Below are 24,815 nucleotides of genomic sequence, written 5' to 3'. Positions count from 1 at the left end.
TAGTATGTCCATGGACCTCGCTATCATACTAGAAAAAAAATCATGTCTACCAATAGTATTTTAAATTCTATCTGTTGTATTTCATATTTCACGTCAGAAGTGTGAAACTAAGGTTGAAACAACATGAGATTGCCATGTGCGAAAAGGAGGTGTAATTTGGAATTTGGAACATTCCATTCATTTTTCTACTAGATGTTTTCTTAAAAGAAAAAGGATATGAGTGAATAAAAACATAGCAATTTTTTTGATAGACATGTGCGACAGTGTTCTAGTTGGACTCAAACTGTTGCATGTAAAAGAGCACTACTGCTCATTTGGGCATTGCAGGCAGACTTGTAAGCTCTTATTTATCAGAGCAAGCAGCAAAACTAGGACTAGGAGGTATTGTGGAAGTGGAACACATCAGTGCCTTATTTATAGAGCGACTTTATCATCACAAACATACTTATTTCCCCCTATTATTTATCATGTTTACACTTTATTTGGAATGAGTCACATTGTGATTGCTCTCATACATTGACAAAAAGACGAGAGCATGTGAATGAGCATGCTACTTGAAAGAGTTCTCGATGTCGATTACAAAACGGTATTTCAGATCTCGATTAACAAGCCTCACGAGAGCCTCGTTGATATAATCCTTCTTGATGATCTCAATCTCTGGATAGATTTTGTTCTCTGCACAAAAGTTGACCATTTCTTGGATATCTTTTGTACCCCCAACAATACTACCAGACAAGGTCTGCCCACCTATAAAAAGAAGTTTAGGTTAAATCTAAATGATTTTGCTTTTGTTACCACATTTATATATTTTCACTACACAAGTGTCAGGACAGAGAACTACAACAATTGAGGCTTGCAGGGTGCATTTTGATCTCACCTGGAAAGCACACTATTGTCATCACACCACCAACTTTAAGGAGTGAGAGATATGGATCAAATGGGTGGTCACCAGAAGCAGTCTCAACTATGAAGTGCAGGGAGTTTTTCAGGGACTGCAAAAGCAAGAGATCATATAGTCACGATCAGTTTTCAGGTTAACAGAACAAACATTATTTTGCAAACGTATCTTTATTTTCAGCATAAGAAACTGTCCATGGTCATAATTTTGATCAAGATTCGAGAAGTTTGACTTAAGACAAAAGTACAAAACTAAATTGTCTCATATTTTGGAACTATCAAGTACTAGGTATGTTGATACTGTGCAATGTGCAATACCTCCATCTGTTGTGTGTGTGATGACAACTGCTCCAAGGAGGCTAATGGCTTCTTCTCTCTTTGATTCACTTGTACTGAAAACTGTGACCTTGAGACCAAAGGCTTTACCAAATTTCACTGCCATGTGACCCAGACCACCGAGTCCAATGACTCCTAGTGACTTTCCATGTTGGTTCATGTTGTGTCGCACCATTGGAGTATAAACAGTGACTCCAGCACATAGAAGAGGTGCTGCCTTTGCCAAAGGGTAGCCATCGGGTATTTTTGAAGCAATACCTAAAATGTCAATTAATAATCAACAGAAAATTTTACCTTATAGAAAAGTTGTATTGAACCAGGATCAAGGTATAACTTATATGGGCCATATATATTATTCTTTCATCATTTACTGATTTCGATAAAAATGGTTGGACAACAATAACACAAATTTTACTCACCTCCCATAAGAGACTACACAGTATGATTACATAGGCATATGAAATTACAGTGGAACAAAGTAAACTTGGAGTATATTTTCATCCCTAAAATTACCTTTTATCAATAAAAAAAATTATTGTTTGCACATCCAACTAAAATGGTACCGTCTTACCTTTCATGGACTACAATGTGAGTGGAGTAGTCCCCCTTTGTTATATAGTTCCATCACTATCAGTTCCGTTGTAAGTAAAAACTGATTTTGGGCAATAGTTCTCTAGAGAGCTGTTGCAGTTCTTACAATCCTGGCATGAGTTCACATAGGTTCCCACACCTACATGGTCACCCACTTTAAAGTCTTTGACTTCTGTACCAACCTTAGTTACAACCCTAGCTATCTCGTGCCTGCACAAATTAATATATAGTACAAACACCACTTTTAGACAATGAGCATCACTTAATCAGTACACCTAACTATGATGTTCTTTTTTTTTCCTCCGAGGGATTCAATGTATATATTGCTCTGAAGAAACTTACCTAGGAACCAAAGTATATCGCGAATCATTATGCTTATTTTGTGTCCAATTGACGTCAACATAACAGACTCCACAGTATATGATCTTCAATGAAATGTCGCTGCCTTGTACTGCTCTGAAAATTATCATACACATAGTAGCTCCAATAAGAAGGAGTTCTGAAAATGAATCCAATAAGCTAGCTGCAGAAAAGACAAGCGACAATGGACTGCACACGCCCGTATAAAGCAACACGCGCCGTGCAAATTTCACGATTTAGTTAGTTTGATTGACACACCACAAGCAAAAATACATGCACTACTTGTTCAACACTTGATGTGCTCATTTAAAAATAGCCACTAACGACACTGTGCCGCCGCTCGGGGACCTCGTCCGGTCGCAACCCGCACAGCCGCTCGGGAGACCTCGCATGGGCCCTCGACGGCCGCGGCCATGGAGGACTGCCCTGCCGCGGCCTTCGGTAGGTGGGCGTCGTGCCCGGAAATGTTGCAGCCGGTCTCACCCACTGGAGAAGTTTGAGTCGATGGGTCTGACGGGTCCGTTCGCTGCTAGCGGGTGCGCTCTCCAGTGCTGGACCCGAATAACAAACAACGGACCCATTAACACCCAATAGATGGCACGGATCTCAAAGCAAATCGATGGTCCAAAATTCAACAGATAAAAGACAAAGAAATCTGTTGACAGAAATATAGCAAAATTCAAAAAAAATAACGGAGAGAGAACATTGTGATCTACTCACTCCCCTCCAAAATCCGCATGAATCTGCGCTCTTCTACTCCGATTGCCACATCGCGGTGGCAATGGATTCGACGGGGAAGATCACGGAGCCTCCTCGGCGGCCGCCGCAAGCGGCATCCGCGGTCCTGATCTAGCGCAGCTGGATCAACGGCTCCTAGGTGGATAGCTCAGGCGGCATATGAGACCATTGGATTAGACCCTACTCTGTCGGTTGATCACTAGAGGTCCTACGACGCTTTAACACACGAACAAGCACCTAGAAGCACTGCAAGGCCGAAGGAATAGTGGTGGATACCTGTTGAGCGCCCGGAGATAAGCGTAGCTGGGAAACATGGAAGACCAGGTGAATAGCGGCGCCCGGTGGAAGCAAGAGCTTGTAAGCAATAGCCCCAATCTTCTCCAGAATCTGGAAAGGGCCGAAGAACTGGAAGGAAAGTTTGTTGTTAGAACGGCGAACCAAGGAAGACTGTATGTACGGCTGGAGCTTCAAGTACACCATATCACCAACAGCAAAGGTACGCTCTAAGCGACCCTTGTCTGCCTGCCCCTTCATACAGGCCCGAGGGCGGAGCAGGTGCTGCTTGATCAAGTCTTTCATCATCTCACGATCAGCCATCCATTGATGTAACTCTGGAACGGGTGCCACAGAATGGAGGTCCAAGGCAAGGAGGTGTGGAGGGAAGCCATAGTGTACCTCAAAAGGAGATCGCCTGAGAGCTGAATGAGTCGAGGTATTATACCAGAAATCTGCCTAAGGCAGCCATCAGCTCCACTGACCTGGACACGCGTGGACGAAGCAGCACAAAAACGTCTCAACACACTGGTTGACACGCTCGGTTTGCCCATCCGTCTGCGGATGGTATGCCGAACTGAGGCGGAGGTCAGACCCTGCAGCTTTGAACAGCGACTGCCATAGATGACTGGTAAAGATGTGATAATGGTCAGAGATTATTGCCTTGGGAAGCCCGTGCAACCGATAAATTTTGATCCATGAAGGTACGAGCCATAGTGGCAGCGATGAAGGGGTGACGCAGCGGAATGAATTGGGAAAACTTCGAAAATTTGTCAATGACAACCAAGATGGCATTGTAAGAACCGGACTGAGGCGAACCTTCAATGAAGTCCAGTGATACGACTTCCCAGGAAGCTAATGGGACTGGTAGCGGTTGGAGCAGACCGAGGTAACGGGCGCGATCGGGCTTAGACTGAAGGCATACCGAACAGGATTGAACAAATGCCAAGATATCATTCTTCATGCCGTGCCAAAAGAACAACTGCTTGACTTTGATATATGTAGCTTGTGTTATTACTGTAGGATCATAGATCTAGCCTTTGACTGTTCTATTCGGTATAACATGTAAAACGGTAGATCCTAATACATCTAGAACAGTCTAGAGAGAGACAGGGAGAGAAGGGGAAAAGGTACCGAACCTGAGACCGCAGGGGTGGAAGATCCAGTGGCCTCCATCAGGTTCGTCGATGCCGTCTGCGCACGGGCAGCGATGGTCGGGGAAGACGTCGGTGCAGTTGCCGACGTCGGAGCGGGGCGGCGCGGCTGGTGGCTTCCCGTCACTGGCTGCGCACCTCTTAGATCGGATTAGGGTTTGAGTGTCGGTGGGGAGCTCGGCTCAGGTCAACCTCGTGATTAGAGCTGCCGCCCCCACCTCTTTATATAGCGCAGGGTGACAGGGGCCCTCCAGCCATGGTGGGCTGGGCGCCCCCGATCAGGACGCAGATCAAAGGCCCAACTGGGCCGTTGGGTCCAGTTAGGTTAGAGATCAAACTAACAATCTCCCCCTTGATCTCTTTCCATCTTTTCACTTTCATTTACTTTTGTTCATTCCATTACAGATTAGCGCATAGAGCATGTCTCATCATCACGGTCCATTGCCGATAGATTTAACAGCTACAACACACTATTCTGTTCTGAAATAGATACTTATCTTTGGACCTTCTTTTGTCTAGGAGTCATAGGCTTTCCCTTAAACCCATGCCGGCTACATGTTCTCTGAACACGTTGGGTGGTAAGCCTTTTGTAAGCGGATCCGCGAGCATCTTTACTGTACTTATATGCTCGAGACTTATAGTCTGATCCCGGACTTTATCTTTCACAACATAATACTTTATGTCAATGTGTTTGGCAGCACCACTTGACTTATTGTTGTGAGCATACTGTACTGCAGGATTATTAACGCAGTATAACTTTAGTGGTCTATAGATGTCGTCAACCACCTTTAAACCGGGTATGAACTTTTTTAGCCAGTTCACCTGCCCCGTTGCCTCATAACACGCTACAAACTCGGCATACATTGTGGATGATGTAGTGACGGTTTGCTTTGAGCTTTTCCATGAAATAGCTCCCCCTGCGAGAGTGAATACATATCCAGACGTGAATTTTCTATTATCTCCCACATAATCAGAATATGAATATCCAACTATATGGAGTGAATCAGATCTTCTATACGTCATCATGAGGCCTTTCGTTCCTTGCAAATAACGCAAGACTTTCTTTACCAATTTCCAGTGTTCTATTCCAGGATTGCTCTGGAATCTACCAAGTAACCCGGTAACAAATGCCAAGTCAGGGCGCGTGCACACTTGATCATATTGCAAGCTTCCGACAGCTGAAGCATATGGAACCACTTTCATTTGATCGATCTCATATTGGTTCTTGGGGCATTGAAAATCCCCATATCTGTTGCCCTTGACTATAGGAGCAAGTGAGGGACTACATTTGTGCATACTGAATTTCTTTAAGACTTTTTCTATGTATGCCTTTTGTGACAGTCCTAATACCCCTTTACTTCTATCTCGGTGAATCTCAATCCCTAGAACGAATGAAGATTCACCAAGATCTTTCATATCAAATTTTGAGGACAAAAACTTCTTTGTTTCTAGTAGTAGACTGACATCACTACTAGCAAGTAAGATATCATCCACATACAGGACAAGGAAGATAAATTTCCCATTCTTAAACTTTGCGTAGACACAATTGTCCTCCACATTATCTTTAAACCCAAAATTCTTTATTGTCTGATCAAACTTCAAGTACCACTGTCTTGAAGCTTGTTTTAATCCATAAATGAATTTCTTTAGGCGGCATCCCAAACATTCTTTTCCTTCCATGACAAAACCTTTCGGTTGTGCCATGTAAACATTTTCCTCTAAGTCTCCGTTGAGAAATGCCGTCTTTACATCCATCTTATGTAATTCTAAATCATAATGTGCCACTAATGCCATTATGATTCTGAAGGAATCCTTACATGAGACTAGAGAAAATGTCTCATTGTAATCAATCCCTTCTCTTTGTGTAAAGCATTTTGCCACAAGTCGGGCTTTATATCTCTCTATATTCCCTTGAGAGTCAAGTTTTGTTTTGTAGACCCATTTACAGCCTACTGTTTTGGCTCCTTTAGGAATTATCTCCAAATCCCAAACTTTATTTGCATTCATTGATCTCATTTCATCTTCCATGGCCTCAAGCCACTTTGATGAATGATCACTTTTCATGGCTTCTTCAAATGAGGTGGGATCATCCTCCATTTGAAATTCTTCAGTGTTGTACACTTCATAATCAGCAGGAATAGCTGATTTTCTAACTCTTTGAGACCTTCTAGGGGCCTCCTCATTTGGCACATTTTCTGTTTGAGGCTGTTGTTGCTCCCCCTCATGTGTGGCAATAGGTTCTATAGGATCTTGAGGAACAGGTTCCCCATCATCATTCATTGTTGCCACAGGCGGGATAACAACAGGTGCTGGCACCACAGTGTCTTGTACTGTCGGTGCAGCAACAGCAGGTAGTGAGAAAAATGGCTCATGAATTATCGGAGTGGGTGCATACACCCGCTTCTCTTCAAGGTCAATTTCTCGAGTTACCATGCTCCCTCTCATCATTTCATCCTCTAGGAAGACAGCGTGTCTCGTTTCCACAAACTTTGTATGTCTATCTGGACAGTAGAAATGGAAACCTTTTGACTTTTCTGGGTACCCAATGAAATGGCAACTCACTATTTTGGGATCTAGCTTCCCAATGTTTGGGTTAAAAACTTTAGCCTTAGCATGGCTCCCCCACACACGCAAGTGGTTAAGTGAGGGTACTCTTCCTGTCCACAACTCATATGGTGTTTTGGGCACCGACTTACTTGGTACTCTATTGAGAATATGAATGGCAGTTTTTAACGCCTCCATCCACAGACTCATCGGTAAAGTGGAGTAACTTATCATACTACACACCATATCCATCAGGGTACGGTTACGTCTCTCAGCTACTCCATTCTGCTGAGGTTCGCCCGGTGTTGAATACTGTGCTACTATGCCATTCTCCTGTAAGAACCTTGCAAAAGGTCTAGGAACTTGGCCATATGGGGTATGCCGACCGTAGTACTCCCCCCCACGGTCAGACCTGACTATCTTTATCTTTAAATTATGTTGGTTTTCAACTTCTGCCTTAAATATCTTAAATTTATCCAATGCTTATGTTCTCTCTTTGATTGGATAAATATAGCCATAACGGGAGTAATCATCTGTGAATGTTATGAATGAATCATAACCATCCACACTCTTTATAGAAAATGGATCACAGATGTCTGTGTGAATGATCTGTAGAATTCCTGCGCTTCGTTTGGCATCTTTCTTAATTTTCTTTACATACTTTCCTTTTATGCAATCTCTGCATTGTTCTAAGTTTGAGAGCTCTAATGGAGGAAGAATGTCATTCTTAACTAGTCTTTCTATTCTCCCCCTCGAAATATGGCCTAAGCGACAGTGCCATAATTTTGACAATGCATTGTGAGCTCTCTTTCGTTTTCTGTTTACATCCATATACGAGGATACATTCACATTGTCGCACGCAACGTTCCCATTATCGCATACAACATTTACATCATCACTTAGTGATAACAAATAAAGTTCATTCTGTAAGATAGCAATACCAACACATGCATCATTAAATGTTATCTTACATTTGCCATTTCCAAAATAGCAATCATAACCATCGTTGTCCAAACATGACACACTAATCAAATTTCTCTGTAGGGAGGGAACATAAAGAACATCTCTAAGTATAAGTTTGAAACCATCAGCAAGCTCTAAAGAAACATCGCCAACGGCTTCAACTTCTGCTTGGACTCCATTTGCGACTTTAACGTGTCTTTCGCTTCTTTCCGTAGTCCTCGTCGAATGGAATCCCTGTAAAGAATTAGCAACAAGAACAGTTGCACCTGAGTCAATCCACCAAGTAGATTTCGAATATTGTACATACAGGGATTCATTAATGAACGTAATAATGTTCGCACCTTTATTTGCCATAATCATCTTTAGGTAATAGAGACAATTTTCTTATAATGTCCCGTCTTTTTACAATAGAGACATTGGTCTTTCTCTACTGTGAACTGGTTTTGCTGAGGCTGATGCAGCATGGGACCCTTTCCCTTTGACTTTGAGAAGAAGTTTGTATTCTTTTTCTTATTATCTTTTAGATAATTAATAGTGCCACCATTGGCAGCTTGCATTCTCTCCTCCTCTTGCACACACATAGCCATGAGCCTCTCCATGTCCCATTTCTTGGGCTGAATGTTACAGTTGACAACAAAAGTGTCAAACTCTTTTGGCAAGGAAGCAAAAACCAGATGAATAAGGAACTCAACCTTGAGAGCCAGATCCATTGGTTTGAGCTTGGATGCCAAATGGCTCATCCTCAATATGTGCTCTCTAATACCACCATTACCTGAGTATCTCTTTGTCACCAGCTGCTTTATCAGCTGGGTAGCATATGTCTTTGAAGAGCCAGTGAACTGACTCTTTATTCTTTCGAGATACTCAGTGACTGTGTCACACTCTGGGATTGAGCCCACAATAGCAGGCTCAATCGTGTTCTTTATCACTGCCAAACACTTCTTGTTGGCAGTGACCCATTTCCTATGCTTAAGGTCAGAGGACATTCTTTGGGATGTAAAATCCCTCTTTCTGGTTGCCCAGGCGGCATCAGCCTCGTTTGTCTCCCTCACCGGTGCCACAGGCTCTGTGGGACACGGTGTGGTGACTACCCAGTCCACCTCAGCGAGGATGAAAGCTAGGTCTATCTTTTTCTTCCACTTAATGTAGTTATCACCTTTTAGAGTGAGGATCTCTTTGATACAACTCATCAAGTTGTATCCTCCTAAAAACACAATTCAAATGTTGTGAGAACATAAATAATAACAATAACAATTGCATGCCTTATTTCCAATGTTGGTTAAAATTAAAACATACAACTGTTCTCTACACTAATTCTACATCACCATTGGGCAGAAATAGAATTAATGCAAGACAAAAACATTATAATATTGCCATTAATCAACGTTGGTCAGAATAATAACAATATTATAATCAATTAAAACATATCCATTTTCAAAATTAAATTCTCCCGTTGGTTCGAATTTAATAATGAAAATTGTATCTTTAAATACGCAGCGGAAAAACATTCAATTTGATGAATTTTGCCCACAGGGAAAAATATTTTTTCTATTTTCTTTTGAGCCAATTTCCATTTTTTAATTTTCTGGAAAAAGAAAAATGCAAAACCGGACTCAATCTTCTCTGTTTTGGCCCAAAACCGCAGAAAATGGCTCGGCCCTTTTCTTTTCGCGCGCACAGGCCGCACCCAGGCCGCAACCTGGGCCTGGGCCGGCAAAGTCCGCCCGTCCGCGCGCCCGCCTGGGCCGCGACTTGGCCCATTCTCTCTTGGCCGTTCATCCAGCATCGGACGGTCGCGCGCGCGTTTCGCTCTGAATAAAACCCGACGCCGCGCGCCTCCGAGCCGAAACCCTAACTCATTTCTTCATTCGCTCTCTCTCTTCGCCTCACTGCTCTCTCTTCTTTCCTCAGTCAGTCACCGAGCGAGCGAGCAATCCACGGCGAGAGCAAGCAGCGAGCCCCCGGCACCGTCGCCGGCCCCCTCGCCAGCGTGCGCGCTCCCCAGCGGGTGAGCGCGCCGCCGTCGAGCGGCCTGGCCGCGGCGCCCCTGTGGCCGGATCCCAGCGAGCAGTGCCCCCGGCCGGCCTTTCTTTTCCCCGCGTGCCAGCGTGACAGCAACGCTGCACGGTGGCGAGCGTAAGCCACCCCGTTCCCCTTCTTCCCCTTTCGCTTTGATTCGTTTTGTTCGGATTTCATCCGATTTCCCGATTAGGGTTAGGGTTAGGGATGGCACAGTTTATCTTTTCCCCGAATTGATTTCTTCACGAGTTTGATGTTCGGTTTCCAGATGAAACCATGTAATCATCTCTGTCCCAAAACCTGATCTAGGGTTTGGTTGTATCTGTTCTTCACTTTTCCCGAACCCGATCTAGGGTTAGGGTTAGAGTTTCATTCATCCGAATCAAAAACTTTTCTCAGATCCGAAAGGATCGAAGTTAGGGTTCAACCGAACCCTTTGTCGGCCGAAGCCCCTTTCTACTTTCTAAAACCGCACTGGATTTCTTTTCCTTAAGCCAAATCTATACCTAAACCGTGACTCTGGTACCAATGTTATTACTGTAGGATCATAGATCTAGCCTTTGACTGTTCTATTCGGTATAACATGTAAAACGGTAGATCCTAATACATCTAGAACAGTCTAGAGAGAGACAGGGAGAGAAGGGGAAAAGGTACCGAACCTGAGACCGCAGGGGTGGAAGATCCAGTGGCCTCCATCAGGTTCGTCGATGCCGTCTGCGCATGGGCAGCGATGGTCAGGGAAGACGTCGGTGCAGTTGCCGACGTCGGAGCGGGACGGCGCGGCTGGTGGCTTCCTATCACTGGCTGCGCCCCTCTTAGATCGGATTAGGGTTTGAGTGTCGGTGGGGAGCTCGGCTCAGGTCAACCTCGTGATTAGAGCCGCCGCCCCCCACCTCTTTATATAGCGTAGGGTGACAGGGGCCCTCCAGCCATGGTGGGCTGGGCGCCCCCGATCAGGACGCAGATCAAAGGCCCAACTGGGACGTTGGGTCCAGTTAGGTTAGAGATCAAACTAACAGCTTGACCACCCAAGTGGCCACCCACTGGACTTGCGTGCAATGCCGAGAGAACCTTGAGCTGCATCTATTTGTTAGCCCCGAGCCAGACGCGGTTTTTATGCCGAATGGCACCTTGAACCAGGGTGAATGGTGGGCGAGAGTCGGGGCGAGCAGCTAACTGTTGGAGCAGTTCCAATGCAGCTGGATCAGATTGATACCCGACAATGACTTCCTCCGGCCAAGAGTGAGTGACGGACGAAATAGCATAAGATTGCTGACTATGGGCTCGACGGGAAAGAGCATTGGCTGCTCCATTGTCAGCCCCTTTCTTGTAAATAATCTTGTACTGCAACCTCAGTAATTTAGCAAACATTTTTTGCTGCCAAGCTGTATGCAAACGCTGCTCATTCAAATGTATGAGGCTACGATGATCCGTGTGTATGAAGAACTCGGCCTGCCGTAAGTAATGGCGCCAATGTTTGACTGCTAGCAAGACCGCCAAATACTCCTTTTCGTACACAGAGAGGTCCTGGTTCCGTGGACTAAGAGCCTTATTGATGAATGCAAGCGGATGGCCATTCTGTTGAAGGACAGCGCCCACACCAGACCCAGAGGCATCTGTCTCTATATGGAAGGGTACACTGAAGTCCGGCAAGGCTAAGACAGGAGCTGAACATAAGGCTTGCTTGAGGACTGTGAAGGCCTTGGCATGGGTGTCAGTCCAAATGAACAGCTGGTCTTTCTTGAGAAGATCTGTCAATGGCTCGGCAATGACACTGAAATGGAGCACGAACTTCCTGTAGTAACCGGCCAATTGGAGGAATCCACGCAGTTCCTTAACAGAAGAAGGGACCGGCCAGTCCATCACTGCCTGAACTTTAGCTGGATCTGTGGAAAGACCGGCACTGCTCACAACATGGCCGAGGTAAGAGATGGACTCCCTGGCAAATGTGCACTTTGATAGTTTGAGCTTCTGTTGGTTAGCGCGCAGCCACTGAAAGACTTGACTGAGGTGATCCACATGAGCTTCGAAGCTTGGGCTGTAGACAAGTATGTCATTGAAGAAGACCAACACAAAGCGCGGCGCTAGGGAGGCCAAACACCATGACACGGAACTCGTACTGACCTTGGTAAATTTGAAAGGTGGTTTTGAACTCTTCACCGGGCTACAACAGAATTTGATGAAATCCCTCTCTCAAATCCAGTGTTGAGAACCTTTTTGCGTGCGCCAACTCGTCCATTAACTGATCAAACACTGGTACCAGAAACTTGGACTTCCGAGTCAGAGCATTGAGGTGCCTGAAGTCAACACAAAACCGACACGAGCCATCTTTCTTCCTGACGAGCAGCACAGGAGAGGAGAAGGAGCTGGAACTCGGTTGAATGATTCCCTGCGACAACATCTTCTGAACTTGGCGTTCAATCTCATCTTTCAGCTTTGGGGGGTATCAGTACGGCCGAATGAACACCTGCTGCGCTCCTGGTATCAGTGGAATTTCATGATTGCAGGCGCGGGGAGGAGGAAGTGATGTTGGTGGACTGAAGATGTCCGAGAACTCGTCAAGCAGCTGACTGACAGGTGGAGGGACTGGAACTGGATCAGCAGATGAACTTGGTTCAGAATCAGTGACAGCCAACTGTAACAGGATTTGATCAGGGGCATCAGGTAACTGTCCCTGCAGCACATGGATGCGACCCTCATAAGGAATTGCCAACCATTTGAGCCGCCAGTGCACCTGCATAGGGCTATAAGCCTCCAACCAGTCCATACCCACAATAGCATCGAAGAAAGCCAATGACAGGACCCTGAAATCTGTGTGGAAAGAGAACGAACTGACTGACCAACTAACATTGCTTAGCAGCTCTGAACTCTGGAGAATACCCCCACCCGCAAACTGGCCAAGGGAACAGAGTCTGAATGATGAAGCCGTGCAGCCAAAGCAGTAATGATAAAGGACGAAGAATGCCGGAGTCCACCGGAATCTGCACGGGAATGTCAGAAATTGTACCCAAAAGCCTGATAGTGCGAGCAGCCGGAATTCCAGAAATAGCTAACTTGGAGATGGCTAGAAACAACTGTTCTGAATGTACTTCATCGGCTGGAGGAGCATCGGAGGTCTGAACAGAAGACATAAACTCTTGTTAGAATAATCTACTGCTTCCTTGCGTGAACACACAGCAAAGGAAAGGCGGCGTCGAAAAAGGCTCCCTGCTGTGGCACTGTAGCCACATGCAGAGGCCAGCGCAGAGTCAGCCATGTATGTTATCTAGTTACTGTTACAGCATATGCGCTGTATTAGGACTATATGAATAAAGTTGTATAAATAGATTATCACGGCAACTCAGTAAAGAGAGTTCAGATTTGCCATCTTCCATACAGCGCTTCGGCCAACACTGGTGTCTTATACTATGTGTGCATGCTCTGTTCTCCCTCTTCTTCAACCTCTAGACATAGTGTGTGGGAATGGACAACGTTTGTTCATGGTCGGCTTAGCTTGCGGGTGCTCGGCAACACTAGCGGGTGCTCGGCAAGACTGGTGAGTGGTCGACTCACCTGAGGCGGTGATCCTGTGGGCTAACAAGTGGTATCACAGCCGTACAAGCGCCGTCGCCAGACTAAACGCTGGCGATGACGGGCAGTTCGGAGATGGGCAACAGCAGTGGCACTGCTGTGGCTGCCCAGCCACAACCGGAGGTCGTTGTTCGCACGGTGCGTGAGGTCAGCGGCACCAGTTGGCCGACGCTAACTCGCACAAACTATGGAGAGTGGTCGGTGACCATGAAGGTCAAGCTCAGAGCCCGACGGCTCTGGAATGCTGTTGACAAGGGCACCGACAATGAGGAAGATGGCATGTCAGCGTTGGAGGCTATCCTCGCTGCTGTACCGGTGGAGTACAGAGAGTCGTTGGGGGCGAAAGCTCGGCTAAGGAGGCGTGGGAGGCTATTGCGGCGATGCGCGTCGGTTCCGACCGCGCAAAGAAGGCGACGGCCCAGCTTCTGAAGCAGGAGTACGCCAACCTCAAGTTCAAGGATGGTGAAACGGTGGAGAACTTCTCCCTCTGCCTGCAGATGCTCATCAACAAGCTGAACAGCCATGGCGTCACCATCGACGAAGAGAAGGCGGTCTCCAAGTACCTCCACTCTGTGCCGGCAAAGTACATCTAGATCGCTCTCTCCATAGAGACGATGCTGGACTTGTCCACCCTCACTATTGAGGATGTGATAGGCCGTCTGCGGGCGGTGGACGAGCGCCTGGAGCAGGCGACAGCAACGAAGGACAGTGACAAACTACTGCTGACAGAGGAGGAGTGGGCTGCTCGGAGGAACTCCAGGAAGGCAGCCTCCTCCAGCAGCGGTGGCGATGGCAAGCGCCGCGGCAAGGCTTCTTTAGAGAAGAAGAAGTAGGCCGACCCCAACGCCTGCACACACTGTGGGAAGATGGGCCATTGGGCACGGGAGTGCCCAAATCGCAAGCAGGAGAAGAATGTTGAAGCTCATCTGGCGCAAGCTGATGATGAGGATGAGGCCACTATCCTGATGGCGACGTTCTGTGCACTGCACGACATCGAGGCCGAGGAGAAGGAAGAGGCGACGACGATGGAAGGACCTGGGAAGGCCCTAAAAATTGTCAACCTCGACGAACCATGCGCCCAAGTCCACCTCGGACGTGTGGACGCCAACCAGGAGCAGCGGTGGTATCTGGACTCTGGTGCCAGCAACCACCTGACGGGCTCCAAGGCATCCTTCTCCGAGCTTGACGATGATGTTATCGGTACGGTGAAGTTTGGTGACAGCTCAAGGGTGGCTATCCAAGGGCGTGGCACCATCATCTTCAGGTGCCAGAACGGGGAGCACCGCGCGCTAACGGATGTATATTACATCCCGCAGCTACGTTCCAGCATCATCAGCATTGTTCAGCTGGATGAGCGCGGTAGCGAGGTATTGATCAAGGATGGAGTCCTTAGGATCAGGGACCGGGAGCAGCGACTTTTTGCCAAGGTGAAGAGGTCCCTGAACCGATTCTACCTGCTCGACCTGAAGGTAGAGCAGCCGGTGTGCCTGGCAGCAAGGCACACCGAGGAACCGTGGATGTGGCATGCCCGATTTGGACATCTCAGCTTTAACGCACTTGGTCGGCTGGAGAAGATAGTCTGAGGGCTACCCCACATCAAGCACGGAGGCGAGCTGTGTGACAGCTGCCTGTCCGGGAAGTAGAGGAGGCTACCATTCCCAAAGGCGACCAAGTATCGCGCGAAAGACGCTATCGAGCTCATCCATGGCGACCTCTGCGGGCCAATCACGCCAGCTACAAATGGTGGTCGGCGGTACTTCCTCCTACTCATGGATGATTGCAGTCGTTACATGTGGCTGCAACTCCTGACGAGCAAGGACGAAGCGGCGGCGGCGATCAAGAAGTTTAAGATGCGCGCGGAGGCCGAGAGAGGCAAGAAGCTCCAAGTGCTGAGGACTGATCGCGGCAGCGAATTCACTTCGGTGGAGTTCGCTGCATACTGTGCGGATTAGGGTGTGGTGCGACACCACACTACGCCGTACTCGCCACAATAGAATGGTGTGGTGGAGCGACGGAACCAGACGGTGGTCGGCATGGCCCGATCCATGATGAAGGCCAAAGGCATGCCGACAAAGGTTCTGGGGGAGGCGGTGACCATGGCGGTGTTCATCCTCAACCGCGCTCCGACCAAAGCCCTAACGGGCAAGACCGTTCGAAGCTTGGTTTGGGCGCAAGCCGAGCGTGTCCTTCCTCTGGACATTCGGCTGCATCGGCCACGTCAGGAAGACGAAGCTGAACCTCACCAAGCTGGAGGATAGGAGCACACCGATGGTGTTCCTAGGCTACGCGGAGGGTACCTAGGCGTACCAGCTCTATGACCCATGAGGAGACAAGGTGCTTGTCTCACGCGACATCGTGTTCGACGAGAAGGCAGCTTGGGACTGGAGCAGTCCGAGCACGGGGGAAGCTGGCGGCTTCACCAGCACCTTCGTCATCGAGCACCTGGTCATCCACGGTGGTGGAGACACTGGGGAAGAGGTGCCGAGCACTCCGGAAGGGGTGCCGAGCACTCCAGCGGCAGAGCCGAGCACTCCTAGGGCAGTGCTGAGCACTTTGGGAGGGATGCCGAGCACTCCGGGAGGAGTGCCGAGCACTCCTAAAGGGATGCCGAGCATGCCAGGGGTGGCGCCAGGAGGTTCTGCAGTGGTGGCGACCACTCTAGGATGGGTGTCGAGCACTCCCGTGATGGAGCCAAGAGGTCTTGCAGTGGTGCCAACCACTCCAAGATTGAGGCTAAGCACTCCTATAGTTGTGCCGAGCACTGCAGGAGTAGTGATGAGCTATCCAGAAGTAGTGCCGAGCACTGCAACCAGGGTGCTGAGCACTCAAGGTGCTGTGTTGAGCACTCCGACGGAACAGGGAACTCCGTCAACACTGATTGAGTTCGCCTCACCTCCAAGTGACATCACTGAGTTTGTGGATGCCTTCCATGAAGGTGAGGGGGTGCGGTTCCGTAGGCTGGACGACATCGTCGGCGGCACAGGACCCTCAGGACTAGCTGGTCGGCTGCTCAATGACGCAGAGCTACTGCTCGTCAGTGCAGAGGAACCACCCACGTTCGCGCTAGCCGAGTGGGACGGAAACTGGTGACGGGCGATGCTAGAGGAGATGAAGGCGATCGAGGAAAACGAGACATGGCAGCTCATCGACCCACCTCCAGGATGCCGTCCGATCAGCCTGAAGTGGGTGTACAAGGTCAAGCGGGATGAGCTCGGCGCCATTGTCAAGCACAAGGCGTGCCTCGTCACCCGAGGCTTTGTTCAGCGCGAGGGCATAGACTTCTAGGAGGTCTTTGCGCTAGTAGTGCGCATAGAGTCGGTCTGTTTGCTACTAGCCTTGGCAGTAGCAAAGGACTGGCACGTCCATCACTTGGATGCTAAATCGGCCTTCCTCAATGGCGAGCTGGCAGAGACGGTCTTCGTCAGGCAACCTCTAGGTTTTGTCATCAAGGGAGAGGAGCACAGGGTGCTCCGACTATGCAAGGCGCTCTACGGGCTGCGACAGGCCCCACGAGCATGGAACGCCAAGCTTGACGCCACGCTGGGCGAGCTTGGGTTTCAACGGTGCACAACCGAGCATGCGCTCTACACGCGGCGACGGGGAAGGAGGAGCTCATCGTCGGCGTGTATGTGGATGACTTGATCGTCATCGGCGCGCGCACGGAGGACATCAACGGCTTCAAGCGTGAGATGGTGGCTCGTTTTTGAATGAGCAATCTAGGCGCACTCTCCTACTACCTCGGCATCAAGGTGACACATGGGAAGGAGGAACTCATGCTCGGTCAAAGCGCGTATGCCACCAAGCTGTTGGAGCGGAGTGGCATGGCTGAGTGCAAGCCATGCGTGACTCCGATGGAGGAGCGGCTAAAGCTGACGAAGGCCAGCACCGCGGTGAAGGTGGATGCAACACTGTACCGGAGCATCATCGGCGGTCTGCGCTACCTAGTCCACATGAGGCCGAACATTGCGTTCGCCGTGGGCTACGTTAGTCGCTTCATGGAGGATCCCAGAGAGGATCACTAGGCTACGGTGAAGCGGCTACTGTGCTACATCAAAGGGACAGTGGATCAAGGGATCATCTTTTCCAAGACCGGCGGGAGTAGGCTGCAGCTCACTGTGTTCAGCGATGCAGACATGGCGGGGGACATCGACGGATGATGGAGCACCTCTGGTGTGCTCGTCTTCCTCGGGTTGGCCCCAATTTCATGGCTGTCGCTGAAACAGAAGGTGGTGGCGCCATCTACGTGCGAGGCAGAGTACGTAGCGGCGGCCACAGCGGCGTGCCAAGTTGTGTGGCTACACCGGCTGCTGGGCGAGCTGACCGGTGTGGAAGCTCACCCACCAGCATTGATGGTGGACAACCAGCCCGCCATCGCCCTCACGAAAAATCCGGTTCTGCACGACCGGAGCAAACACATCGACGTGAAGTTCCACTTCCTCAGGGACTGTGTCGATGGAGGGCAGATCATCATCGAGTTCGTCGATACTGGTCGGCAACTCGTGGACGTCCTCACCAAGCCGCTCGGACGTCTTCGACTCACGGAGTTGAAAGAGATGATCGACATGGAGGGGGTACAAGGGATAGCAGTAGGATTAGGGGAAGAATTGTTAGAATAATCTACTGCTTCCTTGTATGAACACACAGCAAGGGAAGGCGGCACCAAAAATGGTTCCCTACTGTGATACTGTAGCCGTTGCAGGTGCAGGCGCCGAACGGCTCACCTGCAGCACTGTAGCCACATGCAGAGGCCGGCACAGAGTCAGCCCTATATGTTATCTAGTTATTGTTACAACATGTGCGCTATACTAGGACTAGATGTATAGAGTTGTATAAATAGACTACCACGGCAACTCAGTAAAGAGAGTTCAGATTTGCCATCTCCCATACAGGGCTTCGACCAACGTTGGTGTCTTGTACTGTGTGTGTATGCTCTGTTCTCCCTCTTCTTCAACCTCTAGACATAGTGTGTGGGGACGAACAACGCTTGTTCGTGGTCGGCTTAGCTAGTGGGTGCTCGGCAACACTAGCAGGTGCTCGGCAAGACTGGTGAGTGGTCGACTCACCTGAGCCGGTGATCTTGTGGGCTAACAACTCTCATAAAGCTTCGACGGCGTGTAGAACCTCTGAAGCGCAGCGGTGATCTTTACTCCACTTGCATGGGATTGTCCATGCGTGGAGGAGGCAGCAGGGGAAGTGTGGTCCGAGGCATGGATCGGCCTGAGGAAGTCCACTCAGCATGTCCAGGCGCTCGGGAAGGAGATGGAGCGCTGACTTCTTCCTGCACAAGAGCCATAGCCACGACAGCATCGAGGTTTTGGGGCTGAGAAACAAGAATCATAGCTTTAAGATTAGCTCGCAGGCCATCGACAAAGCGCATGGTATAGAATAGTGGATCTGTGGAAGCAGAATAGGCTGAGTGATCGACACCGTGGAAGTTTGTTTCACGTGGAATAGCTTATGGATCAAGGCTTCGTGTTGGTCGCGATCAAAGCGCTCGTGTAGAGCCTGACAGAAAGATGACCAAGTGGTGGTGACCACGGTGTTTACGATTGACTGGTACCAGTGGGCAGCGGCGCCTTCAATGTACATGGAAGCGATGCCGACCTAAAGGGACGGATCGACGGCGTACATGTTGAAGTATTTTTTGCAGCGAGAGCGCCAGAGGCGAAAGCCGTCGAATTTGGAGAAGGGGAGTTTGGGAAGACAACTGGTGGTGTTAGGGGCAGAAGTATCGTGGTGGGTGTGAGGAGTGGGGAGCAAAGGCAAGGTGATCGGAAAACGGGGAGGTATGTAGACTGGCGGTGGATGGTGCGGAAGCGGAGGTGTCGAGCACGGTAACGTCGGTGGAGGGGAGGGGGAGGAGGGTTAGGGCCCTTACCCATGACCGGGATATGGGTCCAGGTCATCACAGACCCAAGCCCACCATCCCGGTGATACGATGCATTGCAGTGCCCACGGGGCCCATCGGCGTTTGCTCCGGCAGGTGGGCGCATGGACGCCGAGGAAGGAGAGGCGACAACGCTTGGCCTGGTAGGTGAAGTGTCGAACACCTTGCGGTCGCGCTCCTACGACAACTTCTTCACCTCGAGTTTGAGGTCGTCGACGAGCGCGTCGACCTCCGGATGCCAGGAGCCGAGCTCCGTGGCAGCAGTTTCAAGGGCAGCGACGCGGTCGTCGCGCTCGGCGTGGATCTGGTCGAAGCGGACAGCCTCCAAGTTGGTGACGCGTTGGCCGATGTCGGTGGAAGTGTTGGCGTAGGCGGATTTGAGGGCATCGAGTCGTTTGTCAACGGCGGCGGTGCGGGCAGCGCGGTCGAGCTCGAGATTGGCGAAGCGCCGCTCCCACTGGGCGTAGTGCTCATCGAACCGACTATTGAAGTCGTCCTTCGACTTGTGGATTTCTTCCAAAACCAACTTGAGGGTGATCGGATCCATGGCGCCGAGGGATCGTTGGAGACGGGTGAAGTGGGGATGAGGGAAATCGGAGGCCAGGATGAGGACTGGAAGCTGATGCCAATTGTGAGGAGAAGGAACTTGGGGAAGAAGATAGAAGAAGAACAGGAAACATAGAGAAGGTGGGAGACGGCACAATGACCGGATTTACTCAGTGTTGTTCACCGTTTGAAAATTACATGACCCGTTTCCTTCTCGCCTCTCTACTCTTATACTCTCTTACTCTCTTCATTACACAGCCCACATTGGGGCAACCACTCGAGTATTGGGCCGGACAGCACGTTTGGGCCTGGACAAAGCAGCAGTCCCTTTGATCAGCTTGGGTACAGTCGCGGCATCGTCTTCATCAGCTTCATCAGTGTCAGCAGCAGGGGAGGGCTGGGTGCTGACACCGTTGCACCCTGAGAGAGGAGCTTCGGCCCTTCCACTGCCTCTACTAAAATCCTGTTCCATGATGATGGTGATGACGACATGACCATCTCAGCGGTGGCCGTGATGCGCCACGAGTGGCATGCAAGGGTCCAGTCACAGGACTTTCAAACTGGAGTCTGGAGTGAATGCCGAAATTCGGACCTGATACAGCTACCTGGACGGTGGAAGAGATGTCAACGCTTAGCTTTGCTGGCCAATGGCAAGATCTACATGATATGCATGGCGCAGTATATTCTTGGATTAGATGTCCAATCCATGAGCTTGTTCTCTATTCAACTCCCAAACGGTGTGGAGTATGAGTATGATACAAACATTGCCCTGTCCCGTGCAGAGGGTTCTGGATTCTGTCTCGTTCATGTGAGGAGGTTTCAGATCAGTGTCTGGCGCTACACTATGGACTATAAATATTATTTAGTCAAAGTTGTTTCTCGGGAAGCATAAACGACAGATATTTAGAGACGGAGGGAGTACTCCATCCGTTCCAAAATAACTGGCATTCTTGTTTTCTGAGAAATAACTTTGATTAATTTTATATAAAAAGGGAATAATATTTATAGTACATAATTAATATCATTAGATAGATGATCGAATCTATTTTTATAATAAATTTATTTAGAGATACAAATATTGCACGTATTTTCTATAAATCTAGTCAAACTTGTGGCACGAAAACCCAAAACGATAGATAATTTGGGACGGAGGGAGTATGGCTGGGCGTTGTGGCATGGGCATGCATGCTTCGAACCTGAAGATGGAGCAACGGAGGAAGAAATGGATGGATGGCTTGCACAAGATAATGACGGGACGTTCTGTTTTTTTCACTCAACGTTGGTAGGTTAGCGCATCTCGTCGCATCGGCAAAATTAGCAAGAACAAGGAAAAATTGTACTCCTCTTGTAAGCACACTTGACCCAGCCCAAGTTGTTGTGGTTCATCTATGTGTGGCACGTACGTTATGCAAAAAAAAAAGAAGAAACAAGGAAAATTTCTCTCAGTATCACCGGTGGTAAATGTATAGATGTTTCTGTATGGGTTTTGAAGGAGCGACATTTGTAAGAGGACAAAAGAATCAAATATGCAAAAAAAGAATCTTTTTTCAGGTGCCAAAAAAAATCAAATTGTTTGAAAATCGTACCGCGTGAAAGCGTACTCCCCCTGTCCCAATATATGAGTCGTTTTACGGGCGGGCGACACTACCAAGAAAGTGAACCAATGACCTGCATGCCCCTATGGTTATAATCATCACACTTGCATGGAACATCATTAAACTAATGGACTGGGGAGGGGTCAAAGACTGGTGCACCTAACTGGCTAGCCACTGGGACTAGTACGATGCTACACTGGGAGTAGAGAACGACACTCTTGCAGGGACAAAATTTGAACTCCTAAACAACTGATATTGTGGGACGGAGGGAGTAGTATAGTACTGCATTTGTCCATAAAAGCACCAGCAATGGTATAAGCTACTTACTAACTCTAAGCCAACATTCTCAATTGTGTTAACTTTTTGCATATAGCTCATATATGGATAACCTCACATGACACTCTTATATGATCTTGGAATATGTGTATGAGCCTAACTCTTGCTCAAGAGCTACACTATGTGATTGGGAGCTGATCGATACAATTTCTTTGCATCAGGTGTTTGGGCCTAATGCAGATCCTACTTGGTGGTCTCTGGGTGCTGATGTTCGAGTGGCTGTGGTTGGGGATAATGGTGATTTTGTGTTCTTCAGATACAGAACAAAGTCTTCTACTTCCATATTTCAAGCAGGACAGTGGAGAAAGTGTATGAGCTAGCGCAAGATGAATCCCTGTACGGGGTCTCTCCCTTCATGATGGTTTGGCCTCCCACCTTTCCTACATTGAATGGTGGGCATGATAAGGATGAATGATCCCACAAAGTTTGTCCCCATTGAACTGCACAACGCCTTTTCTTGTTCTGTGTACTTCCATCTTTTTGTAGTGATCTAGATACTTAGATTAATTGTCTCCATCTAAATATAAGATATTGTTGCAGTTGTCAAATGTGTTTAGAAGTTTAGATCATGATGCTCTCATTTTGCCCTGAATCTAGTTTTTTGTAATCATAAAAACTACATTGGGGCTAGTTAATAACACCACTTTCCCCATTGGTCGTACAACTGGTATAATTGGTAATAGTTTTGTTTGTCAAGCTGATGTCCCCCAATTTTACCGTAGTTTACTACTTCTATTTCTATATATTAGAGGATTTCCAAGAGTTCCCTAAATTTTCCTCCTAAAAACTTCATGTTTCCCAACTCCTAAAAATGTATTAGGAGAAAAAAAGAAGACCATTTCCAATAGTACCTAATATTTCACTCTAAAAAATCAAAAATTTGTCCCACTTGGCTTTTTTCGGTCTTTTTTTCACGCGACAGTCTTTGTCGTCGCGCATACCCACGCCGCCGCCGCTCCTTGTTCGTATTGCCCTAGCCCTGCACGTCCCAGCCTGCGGTGGCCTCCTCCCAGCCAGCCGTCGCCTCATCCCAGCCGGCCATGGGCACCTCATAGCAGGCCGGCAGCACCTCCCAGCCACAGGCCGCCGGCATCACCTCCCAGTAGGGCGACCATAGCTGCTGAGAAGTCACTTCTTCAAAGGGAGTTGGAAGATTCGTCATGAAACGACGACGACTATTTCATCTTGTCAGCGGCTGCAATTGTTGAAACATATTCGAATCAAAAAGGAAGACATGGTGGTTCTGTCCCTGGCCATAAAGTTATTTATTGAGATAGAGAAGGTGGGCACCGAAGGATGTTTCAAGATTACTTGGCTTGATGACCCGACATACGTCCCAAATTTATTCTGTCGGAGGTTCGTGTGCATTCACTTGTGATATGTACATAGTACGCTAGGTAATTGTTCAAAGATTTATTTTATTTTTAATTTCAATTACAGGATGAGTCAGGATCTTTTCCTACGCATAATGAATGATGTAGAATCACACGATGATTACTTTGTGTAAAAAAGGAGTGCAGTCAATGTTCTTGGATTAAGCTGCTTCCAAAAAGTCATTGCAGCATTTCGTATGCTAACATATGGGGTTCCAGCTGATGCTACGGATGAGTATGTTCGCATTGGCGAAAGTACCGCAATTGAGAGCCTACGTAGGTTCGTTGCTGTAGTTGGTGATATATTTCAAGATGAATACCTGAGATATCCTAATGAGGCTGACACAACACGCTTACTGGCACTCGGTGAGGAAAATGGGTTTCCTGGTATGTTAGGGTCCATCGATTGTATGCGTTGGGCGTGGAAGAATTGTCCTCTAGAATGGCAGGGTCAGTACAAAGGGCATACGGAGGAGCCCACTATTATTTTGGAGGCTGTTGCTTCTCATGATCTGTGGATATGGCATGCCTTTTTTGGAGTGCCTGGGTCTCATAATGATATCAATGTGCTTCACCGGTCTCCTTTATTTGCTCATAGTACTCATGAATTCTACGCCAAAAGGAGGCTCCCGACTGATTAGCACCTTGCACGGAATCTTTGCTGACGTTCAACCAAGCCGAGACAACAATTTCTTCCTTCTTCGGAATGAAAATTTTCCGCCTTTTGGCGTTTGACCTTGGAACACATGGGCGTCGAACACCTGCACTTGCCTGCACTTCAGCTGCTTCAACACCTGCTCCTGCCTGCACATCCTCATTTGCCAGCACTTCAACTGATTTAACACCTGCTCCAGCCTGCACGTCCTCATAGTCTTGTGTTTCCTGTGTCATGGGAAAGCCGAAGTCACCCAAAGAAGGAGCGTCATCCACTCCCATGAGCATGTCTGTCCAAGATCGATCACCGGACATTGCGACGAGCCTACAAATAGGTACAAAGAAATCAATACCAATTGCCATGAATAAGAAAATCTTGTTTACAACATCAAAACCCTAGCGGCACCTGGCAGACAGCCATGGCCGGCTGCAGCCAGCCCAGCAGGCAGCCATGGCCGGCCACTGCCAGCCACGGCCGGCCAGCCCAGCAAGCAACCCGCCATGACCTGGCACAGAGGCAGCAGCAGATCCAAAACATGGCGACGTAGCAGCAAGGAACCTAGCACGACAAACATAGGGACGGCTACTGATCCCGTGACACAAGAACGTAGCATCACATCCAAAAGACCATGGCCACGGCAAAACCTAGCGGCGGCGGCGTCCAGCACGAAGCCATGGCGGCGGCGGCGATGCAGCAAGCCTACGGCAAAATGGTAGATCGGAGTACGTACCTCATCTCTATGTCCGCGGCGTCGTTGATCGTCTTCCTGGTGGCGAGCGATGGAGGAGCGAGTTCTTTCTACCGCAACGAAGAACCACCGATGGAGAGCGCACGAAGGATGGCCTCGCGGCAAAATACGGCGCGGGAAGAAGGACACCGCGCGGGAACGCCGTATCCGCGCGACAGAGGAGCCGTGCAAAGTTACGCGGAACGGGGGGAGGGGTTTTTTTCCAAGTGCGTAAATTTTAGGAGGAAGGA

The 24,815-nt window shown here is 48.6% G+C and overlaps 1 pseudogene; it reads right to left on the bottom strand.

The window, feature by feature from the left end:
• Nucleotides 1-550: 550 nt before the first annotated feature.
• Nucleotides 551-8,842, bottom strand: LOC136479747 (probable cinnamyl alcohol dehydrogenase 1; annotated as a pseudogene).
• Between the last annotated feature and the right edge of the window lie 15,973 nt (nucleotides 8,843-24,815).

The sequence above is a fragment of the Miscanthus floridulus genome, chromosome 9, assembly GCF_019320115.1.
Source record: "Miscanthus floridulus cultivar M001 chromosome 9, ASM1932011v1, whole genome shotgun sequence".
In the NCBI taxonomy this organism is placed as follows: Eukaryota; Viridiplantae; Streptophyta; class Magnoliopsida; order Poales; family Poaceae; genus Miscanthus; species Miscanthus floridulus.
Note: the sequence above shows the minus strand (reverse complement) of the source record. Positions and strands in the feature narration are given on the sequence as shown.